This window comes from Tinamus guttatus, unplaced genomic scaffold, assembly GCF_059628265.1.
Source record: "Tinamus guttatus ecotype Peru unplaced genomic scaffold, ASM5962826v1 Tinamus_guttatus_pri_ptg000618c, whole genome shotgun sequence".
Lineage (NCBI taxonomy): Eukaryota > Metazoa > Chordata > Aves > Tinamiformes > Tinamidae > Tinamus > Tinamus guttatus.
This window is the reverse complement of record NW_028289152.1, coordinates 895,086-905,443: the sequence shown is the minus strand read 5'-3', so window position 1 is coordinate 905,443 and position 10,358 is coordinate 895,086.

Here is a 10,358-nt window from a genome sequence, read left to right as displayed (position 1 = left end):
CCTCTAAGTACATTTTGGGATGCTCCCTTGGCCTCTGTCTTTCTTGTAGTTTGCTTTGTCCAAAGCTAACAGACAGACTAGCTGTCCTCACCCTGCACCAAGGGTCAGGGAATCCTTTCCTCTCAGCAAGTACATTTATATCCACAAGAAAAAAAGATGCATATAAATGTCTTTGTGTGTGTATGTATGAACATATATATACACACACACACATATATATAAATATGTAACTATGTACTCATATATATAAATCCCTAAAGCTTTTACTCTGTTCCTCAAAATCTCATTAAACTGGAGATGAAGTTGCTGAAAAGGCCTTCTGAATGAGCAGTTCATTTCACCTGACAGAAATTCTGTATGTGAGAGCTAGTCTATTCCCTCCTTCCCACCACTGTACAGCAGGACTAAGCGCTCTGCAGCCCATGGGTAGAGCCCCTGGCTCCTCAGCGTCCACTCAGCCACTGCAGAGCAGAGCGGAAGCAAGAGAGTTGCTATGAATGGAGGCATCATGGCCTGTTTGGATGGTGTCACTGACCTTCCCCTTCAAATCTATGTGATCAGAGGTAAGTCTGTTAAAAGGGTGTTACAATGGGAGGAAAAATGGGCAGACATGGACAGTGTGGGCCCCTAAGTGGGACTTTAAGAAGACTGTGTGTTCATGTAGACCACAAGCTGCAGTTCTGATGGTTCCTTGCCTCTTACAGACCACAGAATAACAGAACGGTTGAGGTTGCATGGGACCTCAACAGATCATCTAGTACAACCCCTCTGCTGAACAGTGACACCCAGAACACGGGGCACAGGGTCACATGCAGGCAGGTTTTGTTTCTCTTGTTTTCTCTTACAGTGATCCTCGAGACGGAAACAAAAACGCTGCATCTGAGCTGCTGGGCTGAAGTCTCTCTAGCATGTGCTTTTGTTATTATTGTGATTGCATTTCTCATAGTAATTTTAATGTGTTGGCTCAAATCGTAGTTCAAAAATAACAGCCTGTTCCAGCATATTATCTCTTCTTATTAACATACTCTGTTTAGTAGCTCTCCATTCTTATCTTCTGTACTGCTTTAACACCACTAGTTTTAAATAAAATATGCCTATTTCCTTACTCCCATCAGAAGAATAGAGGGTAGGATTGTCCCCTTTCAAAATAATCATAGCTTAAATTGCTCTTGGTTTGGGGAATTTCAGGACTTCACAGGTTTTACACCATTTGGACCAGGATTTTCTTTCGGTTCAATATCAAACAAGCCAGTGTTGTGGTATTGCTAAAATGTGATAAATTGCTCTAATTAGGAACAACACAATTGGGTCAGACACTATTGGCCAGTTTACATTTCCCTCAAAATAGGCTGTCTGTGCCATAATCGCAGCATAAAATATAAATCAGTAAGTGAAGGCTGTGTGCCTCGGAATGATTGCCGTATAGCTTCTGGTGATGCTCTGGCTGGTTTGACCTGTGTCTGCAGTGCCGGCAATAGGTATACCTCCTCATGGGCTGGATTACCGGAACACCAGTGTACCTTGGACCTTCCAACATTGTGCCCCAGGTGGAGGAGGACTCCTCTGACCCCACTGGATGGCTCGAGCAAAACGGGCAAAAATAGAACTGTCAGGACTGAGAAGAAACCTGGGTCTTCCCATCATGACTGGGATCCTGGGAGCTCCAGTTTGCACACAGTAAATAATAAATGAGGGTTAAATATTTAGCACAGGTATGGTTGGTATGTGTTACAGAATGTTGGAGAAGGTATGTGCATGTTAAAAGATGTTTGGGGGAGATGTATTGGGATCAAAGAGAAAAGAACAAGGTTTGAGTTTGAGAGGAAAAAAAAAAAAAAGGCTCTGTGGAACATAAGAAAGAAGAAACCACAGCTTAGTTTTGAGGCTCTTCCCAGGATCTGTCTTAGATGGAAGGTTTTTTTTTTTTGGGGGGGGGCGAGATTTGGTCTTGCAAATGCGATTATGGCTAAGTAAGTAAGCTAGCCTATCAAGTGGAAAAAACAGCTAATGCCACCAATACTAGTATACAGTTGCTCAATCATCAATCACAAGCCACATCAAAAATGACTCTTCAGAACCGGATGGCACTGGACTTGATGCTGTTACACCAAAATGGACTTTGTGGCTACCTAAACCTCTCCAATACTGACTGCTGCATTTATATCCCTAATGTTACACAGGACCTTGATATCCAATTAGAGAAGATACGACAGGTGGCGAAAGACACCCATGAACTACAGGAATCAATGAACACTAGCTGGCTGGCGAAGGTGTTTAGTTGGTTTGGATTTGGTGTCACTGGTTGGATCCAAAGTTTAGTAGAATATGTGGTGATGTTCACTGTAATGATAATTATCCTAAGTATAGCAATATCTTGTGTAAAATCTACTATAATGAAAGCTATTAACATAAAGATGATTCAGTTCACCACTTATACCCCTTTACGGGGGATGACCCAATTGATGTCCCAAGTACTAAGACTCTAATTTGAGACTAAATTTCAATATACAATGGTAACTGGAGTCACGGGGTGGATACAAAGTTTGTTATAATCATTACTTACTATTGTAACTGCAATATATTCTGTATACATATTCTTGTAGAACTAGACTCCCTGCCTTTTCTGTAACTTCCCGTCTAATGTACCAATGTGCAGTCACTCACTTAACTGCATCATGTTTAGGGCATGTACTATTAACACCTAAACAAGTTTATGTGAAGCTTGAGTGACTATAGTCACGGGGTGGATAATGCGGAAGAATTGTTTGTGGAAGAATTGTTTGAAAGCAGGAACTGAGAGGAAAACTAGGGCCTAACCGAAGGTAGGCCTTCTCCTTCTCACAGGGACTCCTGAGTGGGGTGTCCCGGGACAGTGGGGATAGCGTCAGGGTTGGGAGCCAGGAGTCCTGGCAGCCACACTGCCAAGTGAGGCAGAGGGGACCATGAGCCTGGGCTCTGGCAGCAGTCCCAGCCCCATTCACGCTCCTCCAGCCCCAGGCTTTCCACAGCCATGTTCACAGTTCATGATCTCTGTGAGACTTCCTGAGATAGAGCTCCCAGAGGCCTTACCGTGTGCTGGCAGCACTGGCAATGGCTGCCCATGAGACCTGCCAAGGCCAGAGTCCCAGAGCTCCATCCTAGTTTCTTTGCTCATTTGCTCTGGATAACGAGCAAACAGGAGGTGATGAGGAAACAGCTCCTCTCCTGCTCCTCCTGTACACGTCACCTCAGCACTGCGCTACTCTGGCCGCCCCTCGCTGGTTCCCGCTCAGGGTCGTGGGCTGCTCGCAGCAGAGCAGAGCCGAGAGCAGTCCCAGCGCGTGGGCTCTCCCAGGCTCGTCGCGACGTGTGAGGAAAGGTCGCAGCGTGCGCTCTGACTGCTGTGCCTGTGACACGGGATGTCCCCTGTGAGCACAGCCCGTGTCACAGAGGGGTCTGACCCTCCTCACCACGGGCCGTGCCAGGGCTGGCCCTGCAGTGGGCAAGGGATGCATGGGGCACTCAGGGGCTGCCCCATGCAGATTGTGCCACAGGTATTAACCCCATTGGGTCTTGTTCTCGCTGGGCACTGCAACTGCGCTCACATGACCACGGCTGCGCACACAAAGCCCGGCTGTCAGGGAGGGCAACGAGCATCACGCCACACTCGCCCCACAGACACATAGTGCAGGTGGCTGCTGCCACCGCGGGAGGGAGCGCTAACCACTGAGCCCACCAAATCATCCAGCTGCTCCTTGGCAGCCACCACAACGCTCTTCTTGCTGCGGCACCCAGCAGCTCCTTCCCTTGACATTTCCTCCGCCACAAAACCTGCAGGAACCTCTGTTCATCCATGGCCAGCCTGCAGACGCCTTTTGGACCTCATCACTGCAGCATCCTGGTGTCTTGGGTGGATGGGAACTGAGCAGGGCAAGAGAGAGCAGGCAAGAGAGCTCAGCATCTCCTAGCGGGAATGGCTCTGAACATAGAGTGAGCAATTGCTGTTGCAGGGGCTTTGGGCCACTTAACTCTGCACAAGACATACAAGTATATCTGTTTTAATTGTGTGGACCTGAATATGAAAAAATGTCAATCAAAATGAAATAAGAAATAAACTTTGAAGAGGATGTCAAGAAGGAGGTGGTTAGTCAACCCTCTTCACACTTTACCGTTCTTTGCTTTTATAGCCCTCCTTAATTATGTTTATTTCTTTTGTTGGTGGTGGTCTTTGGAGGAGATTTTGTGTGTGGTCTTTTTTAAGGAAAGGTATTTGCAGTGGAATGCAATCACAGGGTTATGGACATCTGGATCCATTGCAGGTGCCCTTGTCCCCCGTGCTGAGCCTCTGTTGGCAGCCCTGTGGGGCTCTGTTCTCCCACAGGTCCTCCCAGGCATCATCACAGAGATCCCTCAGAGAGACCTGGACCACCACAGGCACAACATGGCAAGTGCTGTCTCCTCTGTGTCACTAATACAGATTATAAAACGGTCAGGTTCCTGAAGTCATCGCTCTTGCTCCATTTCTCTCTGGGCTCCCCAAGAGGGTTATCCGTTCATCACTGCCCTCTGAGCCTTACCATCCAAGCAGCTTTCTATGCATGAGGTTGCATAACCCTCTAGATGGTAAATCCCTAAGTTGCATGCAAAACTATGGTAGGAGACGATGTCAAACCCTTTGCTAAATTATGGATAAAAAATGTTTGCTCCTCTCCTCCTCTCTTTGCTCTCTGCCTCTCCCCTCTCCAGGAGCTCTCCTTTCTACTGGGCCTTTCTGCTGGGTGAGGGGTGAAGCCAATCTCGATTTCTATGTGAGATTTATCTTTCACAAGTCACCGTAATGTTACCGAAGGGAAGAGACTGACCTGAACCACCTCTACTGTCCACCTCCTGGAGGGCTTGTGCCCTGCTGTGTTGCACCTCCTGCAGATATAGAGGGGGGGCCAAGTCCCTGTGAGGACAAGGTCTTGCAAACGTGTGTCTTCTTCATGTTGCCTGAAGAAGGCAGGCCTTTGCAAGAAGACATCACATGTGTGAGGGTGACACCCAGCACATATTTCTTTGCTTGCTCATCCTGACCCAGAAGATCTGGCCCTCAGGATGCAAGCCATTCTGTGCAGTTATCAGTGGATGGACAGCCCTGGGGAGGGAGTGTTTGCAGGGACACTGAACTTTGCAGGAGACACACAATAACTTTGTAAAGATGCAGTCTTGATTATAACAGGAATATTTAGAAAATGTCAATAAAAATAGAAAAAGAAAGAAATTGAGAACATGATCTAATTAAACAACATATTTTGATACACTTTTCAGCTTTTACAAAACTTTGCGTTCCTTTCCCACTCTCAGTTTTGTTTTATTTTACTATACTGGCTTTGAGGACGAGAAAACTATTGTGATTTGTATGATCTTTTTTCTTGTTTTGAAAAAGAAAGTTATTATCAGAACTGGTATAAGATGCAGTCACAAGATCATGGATGTCTGGTGTCATTGTAGGGGCCCAGGACTCCTTTGCCCAACCTCCACCTGCACCTAGAGGGCTCTACTCTCCCACATGCCCTCTGCAAGACTTGGCAGCCCCGAGTAGGTGCCTTAGATGCAACAGAGGCTCTTCAAGTGTCACAGGATGCTTGTGGTTAGACACTTGAGCTCTGCCTGAAAAGCTGAGGAGTGGTTTTCAACGTTGAAAAAATGTTGAGCGAACACCCTTTTGTCAGCTAAAAGGGTTTAGTAGTCCTAATGTCATTGGTGTCCCATGCTGAAATTGTGGAAGTTTTCAGCTAGCCAATGAATTTCAGGAGAGAAGCATATTGATTCACCCTTCAACTTGTGTTACCACTGCTATGTCTTTTAAACTGTGGATGTAATCTCTATAATCACATATTTTCAATGTCCTGAGTACACTGATCATTTCTAAAATTCCCACTGCATCACACTCTCTAAGTATATGCACTTTCCAATGCATTCCCTTTCCCTTCTTTTCTCTTCTTTCATTGAGATTTCTCTCAGCCTTTAGCTGCTGCTCGGAGCTTCAAGGATTTTGAAATGTGCTCCAGAGTCTCCTTGCTTCTTTAGTCAACTCCATAGTTGGCTCTCCTTTCCTGTCTCTCACAAATATTTCTAGGAAGGGAATTCCTTGTGGAGGAAGGTTATTCCTCACTGGAGGCAGTCTGGACGTAACATACAGTTGAGGAATGTATTTTATTTCTTTATCAAATGTACAGTTTCTTTTTATATTTGTAGTTAAGAAGCAAACTTCCTGTGTCTGCAACTAGTTGTCTAAGGAAAGCAGGTGGGAATTGGTGTAGAGGAGCTGTAACATTCAGGTACAGACTTGAACAGAAAAAGTTATATTTTAACAGGAGAGATGCAAGCCCCAGTGGCTGATTAGAGAAATGGAATGTTGGGATGTGAGTAGAAAGTTTGTCCACTAATCCTCATACTGAACATACTGCTTTTCCTACATGTCCAGATTTCATTACAAGACCCTGTGGGTCAACATGAATTGGAGATATCCTTTATTCCATAAGAAAAATAAAGAGAGCTTAAAAAGCAGGTATCCTTCTTTTCAGGTGCTCACTGGTATGTTCCTCTGGTCTATACACTGCTGAAAACTCTCCAAGTAGCCATCAAGAATTGGAGAACTGAAGAAAAATAGGAGAGTCATGGGTCCTTAGAGCTTTGTTGCACTTTAGTGAGCCCTTGGGTGTATTTAGTGCTGAGTCCATGAACCTCGCATCCTGAGAGGAGATTGAACAAAGCCCTCAAGAAGCTGAAGTCAGAAGAAAACCCAAAAGCTTCTTGGAGCATTAATGAGTTTAAGGAAGCAGCATCTTCTTTAAGACCTCAGTGATAGAGACAGCAGCCATAGCCAAGAGGACAAAGAAAGTTCTGTTGGGTCCTTGCAGCTTTGGCAGTGCCCATAGCAATCTCCACCACAAGCTGTCCTGTGGTGTCCCATGCCTATGCTTGTTTCCCCGATAACAGCAGACAACCAAACTGCTTTGTCACCTTACTCTCACCCATGGACCTCCCTACATCTACTCATGTCTCTCTGTCCTCACTTGTTTCTCCTTGAAACACAAAGCCAGGGCATCATCACAGAGATCCCTCAGAGAGACCTGGACCACCACAGGCACAACATGGCAAGTGCTGTCTCCTCTGTGTCACTAATACAGATTATAAAACGGTCAGGTTCCTGAAGTCATCGCTCTTGCTCCATTTCTCTCTGGGCTCCCCAAGAGGGTTATCCGTTCATCACTGCCCTCTGAGCCTTACCATCCAAGCAGCTTTCTATGCATGAGGTTGCATAACCCTCTAGATGGTAAATCCCTAAGTTGCATGCAAAACTATGGTAGGAGACGATGTCAAACCCTTTGCTAAATTATGGATAAAAAATGTTTGCTCCTCTCCATCTACAAATGCAGCTATTTAATCAGAGAAGGCAGTAAAGTTGGTGAGGCACAACGTGCCCTGGGAAAACCATGTGGACTCTGCCTCTACATGTGCCCAGAAATGTGATGTGAAAGGATTCGCTTCATGGTACATTCCTGTGGAAGAATTGTTCAAAAGCAGGAACTGAAAGGAAAACTAGGGCCTAATCGAAGTTTTGGCATTACAGAAGTTTGCTTGGGGTGATACACAGTTGCCGCTTCCAGGATGGCTGGTGCACACGGGCTCTGCTCCTCCACGGTTCCCTAGACAACACGATCTGCCCTCCTCGCCACTGCAAAGGGGAGTAACAGAGGATGGAGCGGAGTGAAGACACCGCGGCCAAACTCTGTTGCACACCCTGTGCTGGGCTGCTGATAAGACACACAGTGGCTGTCTAATGGGAGATATACGATAACATGTCCGGTGCTGAGCCAGCAAAGGTGGCAAATCACTCCTTTCATATGAACTTTGCTGGAACTTTGGTCATTATAATGTGAAAACCACACCTCCATCTCAAAAATTACCCGCCTCCGAGGTACGACCACCCCTCACTGATCATGCACTCTAGATTTGCGGTTGACTGTACCTTTAAATGAAAGCGAGAAACTTTTTCATCAATCAATAACAATATTAAGTATGAGTCTAGTCACTCAAGCTCCACCTGAATGTAAAGAAAAGTATAAAAGGTGAACTAAGTATGAAAAGTCTGGGGGGGAAGAAACCATCCTAACTCCTGGGTCAGTTGACAGGCTGATCCCCCATTCCCTCCCCTCACGCTGGGATGCTGCCTGAGGAGACTAAGAAGTGAGAGGGAAGAATCCATCATAAATTCTGGATCAGTCGATGCGCTGATCCTCCTTTCCTCCCCTTGCGTCAGGACACCGCCTGAGGAGACTCGAGACTGAGAGCCCTCTCCCATCTTCTGGGGTGAGTGATGATTGCACATTCGTACATCAGAGCTAGCTAAAACCCCACGCTCTAGTAGAGAATTTCCTGTACTGACATCCAAAACCTGTTTTGTGAATGTTGCATTTGAATAAATCATACTGTTTGTGAACTCGGCTACTTGTTTAGGGGGAGGCAATCAGACCTACAGTTGGCAGACTGTTCGTGAATCCGATACTGCCAGAGTCGAGCTTATAGGTGATGATGCTATTTGGGGACTCGATTCACTCCTAGGAAGGCGATCGGACCTACGGTCCACAGACTGTTTGTGAATCCGATACTGATTTGATATCTCCTTTTCCCCCCACCCCCCTACCACTACGGCTTTCAAACTGCAACATTTTCACAATCCCCTCTCAGTCTTCTCTTCTCCAGGCTAAAGAGGCGCAGATTACTTAGTCTTTCCTCATATGATAGAGGCCAAAGTCCCTTAATCATGTTCACTGTTCTACGCTGGACCCCCTCTAGAAGCTCCACATTCCTTTTGTACCAGGGTCTCCAGAACTGTACACAGTACTCCAAGTTTGGCCTCGCCAGAGCTGAGAAGAGGGGAAGGATGAGTTCCCTCAACCTGCTGGCAACACTCCTGAATGCAGGCCAGGATCCCATTGGCCTTCTTGGCTAAGAGGGCGCATCATTGCTGCCTCACAGTTGCCTTGTTGTCCACCAGGACTCCCAAATCCCTCTCCACAAAACGGTTTTTTAGCAGCTCAACCACTAACGGATATTTCTGGAAAACATGTCTCAGGAAATAGTGGTGTTTATTCCAAGGAGTTTCTCAAAAGGGTGCTTCTCTCTCATTTCTGTCAATTTCCTTCCTTGTCTCTTCAGCAAAAGGCAAAGGAAAGGGAAATTGTCCCAGGGCTTCAGATTGGAGGAAAGGCATGAGTCCCTTTCCCTCTTACTCTGAAGTGATATTGCCAGGCCTGTGGGGACACAGAAAAGAAATAAGAAACCTTAGGACTGTCATGGGTTCTTTTTCAGTGCATGAAGATCACTTCTCACCCCCTCTTCTGTCCCTTCACTTGAACCTTCTTCACAACCCTCTAATGCCCCTAAGGTAATCCTAACAGGTCAGCACATGCGCACATTGTCCTTTGGATGTGACTGATGAGCTGAGCTAAAGCAAAACTGTGCATGCCCTATCCCTGAAAGACCTAGCAGGTACCTTCCCACGAGAACCAAAGAGGGCTTTTTCATGTCTTTCCTGGCAATGCAGTAGTAGCATATGTATTGCAATTTGTATAACATATGTATTGCATATAGTATGACCTTCACCCTTTATAGCAAAGCCAGGACAATGTCAGCCAATGGCCAAATGAAACCTCAGGAAGGCATCTTTCACACTCACTGCCCATAGAAGTGAGTTTGCTTTCCCACAAATCCACAGGGCATATGGATTTTCTCAGTCAGTAGCACATACCTCTTCCACCCACTTCTCCACTCGATTGGTAACTGTCTCAACTGGGGGCATGGCTGCAGGACGGCCCTTCCTCCTGTCCTTTCTTGGCTTCTGGGAGGATGTGCCGGGGATGGCTGGAAATATGCTGAAATAGACATTATGGAGAGGTGCTGTGAGCACAGAGGGTCTTGGCTCTCCGTCCTGTCCTCACAGGATTCTGCAGCTGAAGGCAGTTCTCTTGGCTGTTGCCATGAATGATGTGGGCTCAACTGACTGTGTTCACATGAACAGACATCACTCCCCACTGAAATCCCCAGAGCTGCAAGATGTGCCCACAGGAATGCTCTATATGCCCAGGTACAGGCTCTCTCTTGATGCAGCAAGGAGAAGAGCAGGTTTCATTACAGATGGAGCCTCTAAGGGATACAGATCCCCCGGCCTGGTAAACATATTGAACACTGTCTGAAAGTCCCAGCTGTTTCATGGGATCCAAAACTCTTAGACCTGCCTGGAACCTGTTGCACCTAGGAAGCATCTTACCCACACAAGCACACGGCTACAGGGTCACCCTCATCCGTTCCTCCAAGTGTCTCACCTGCCA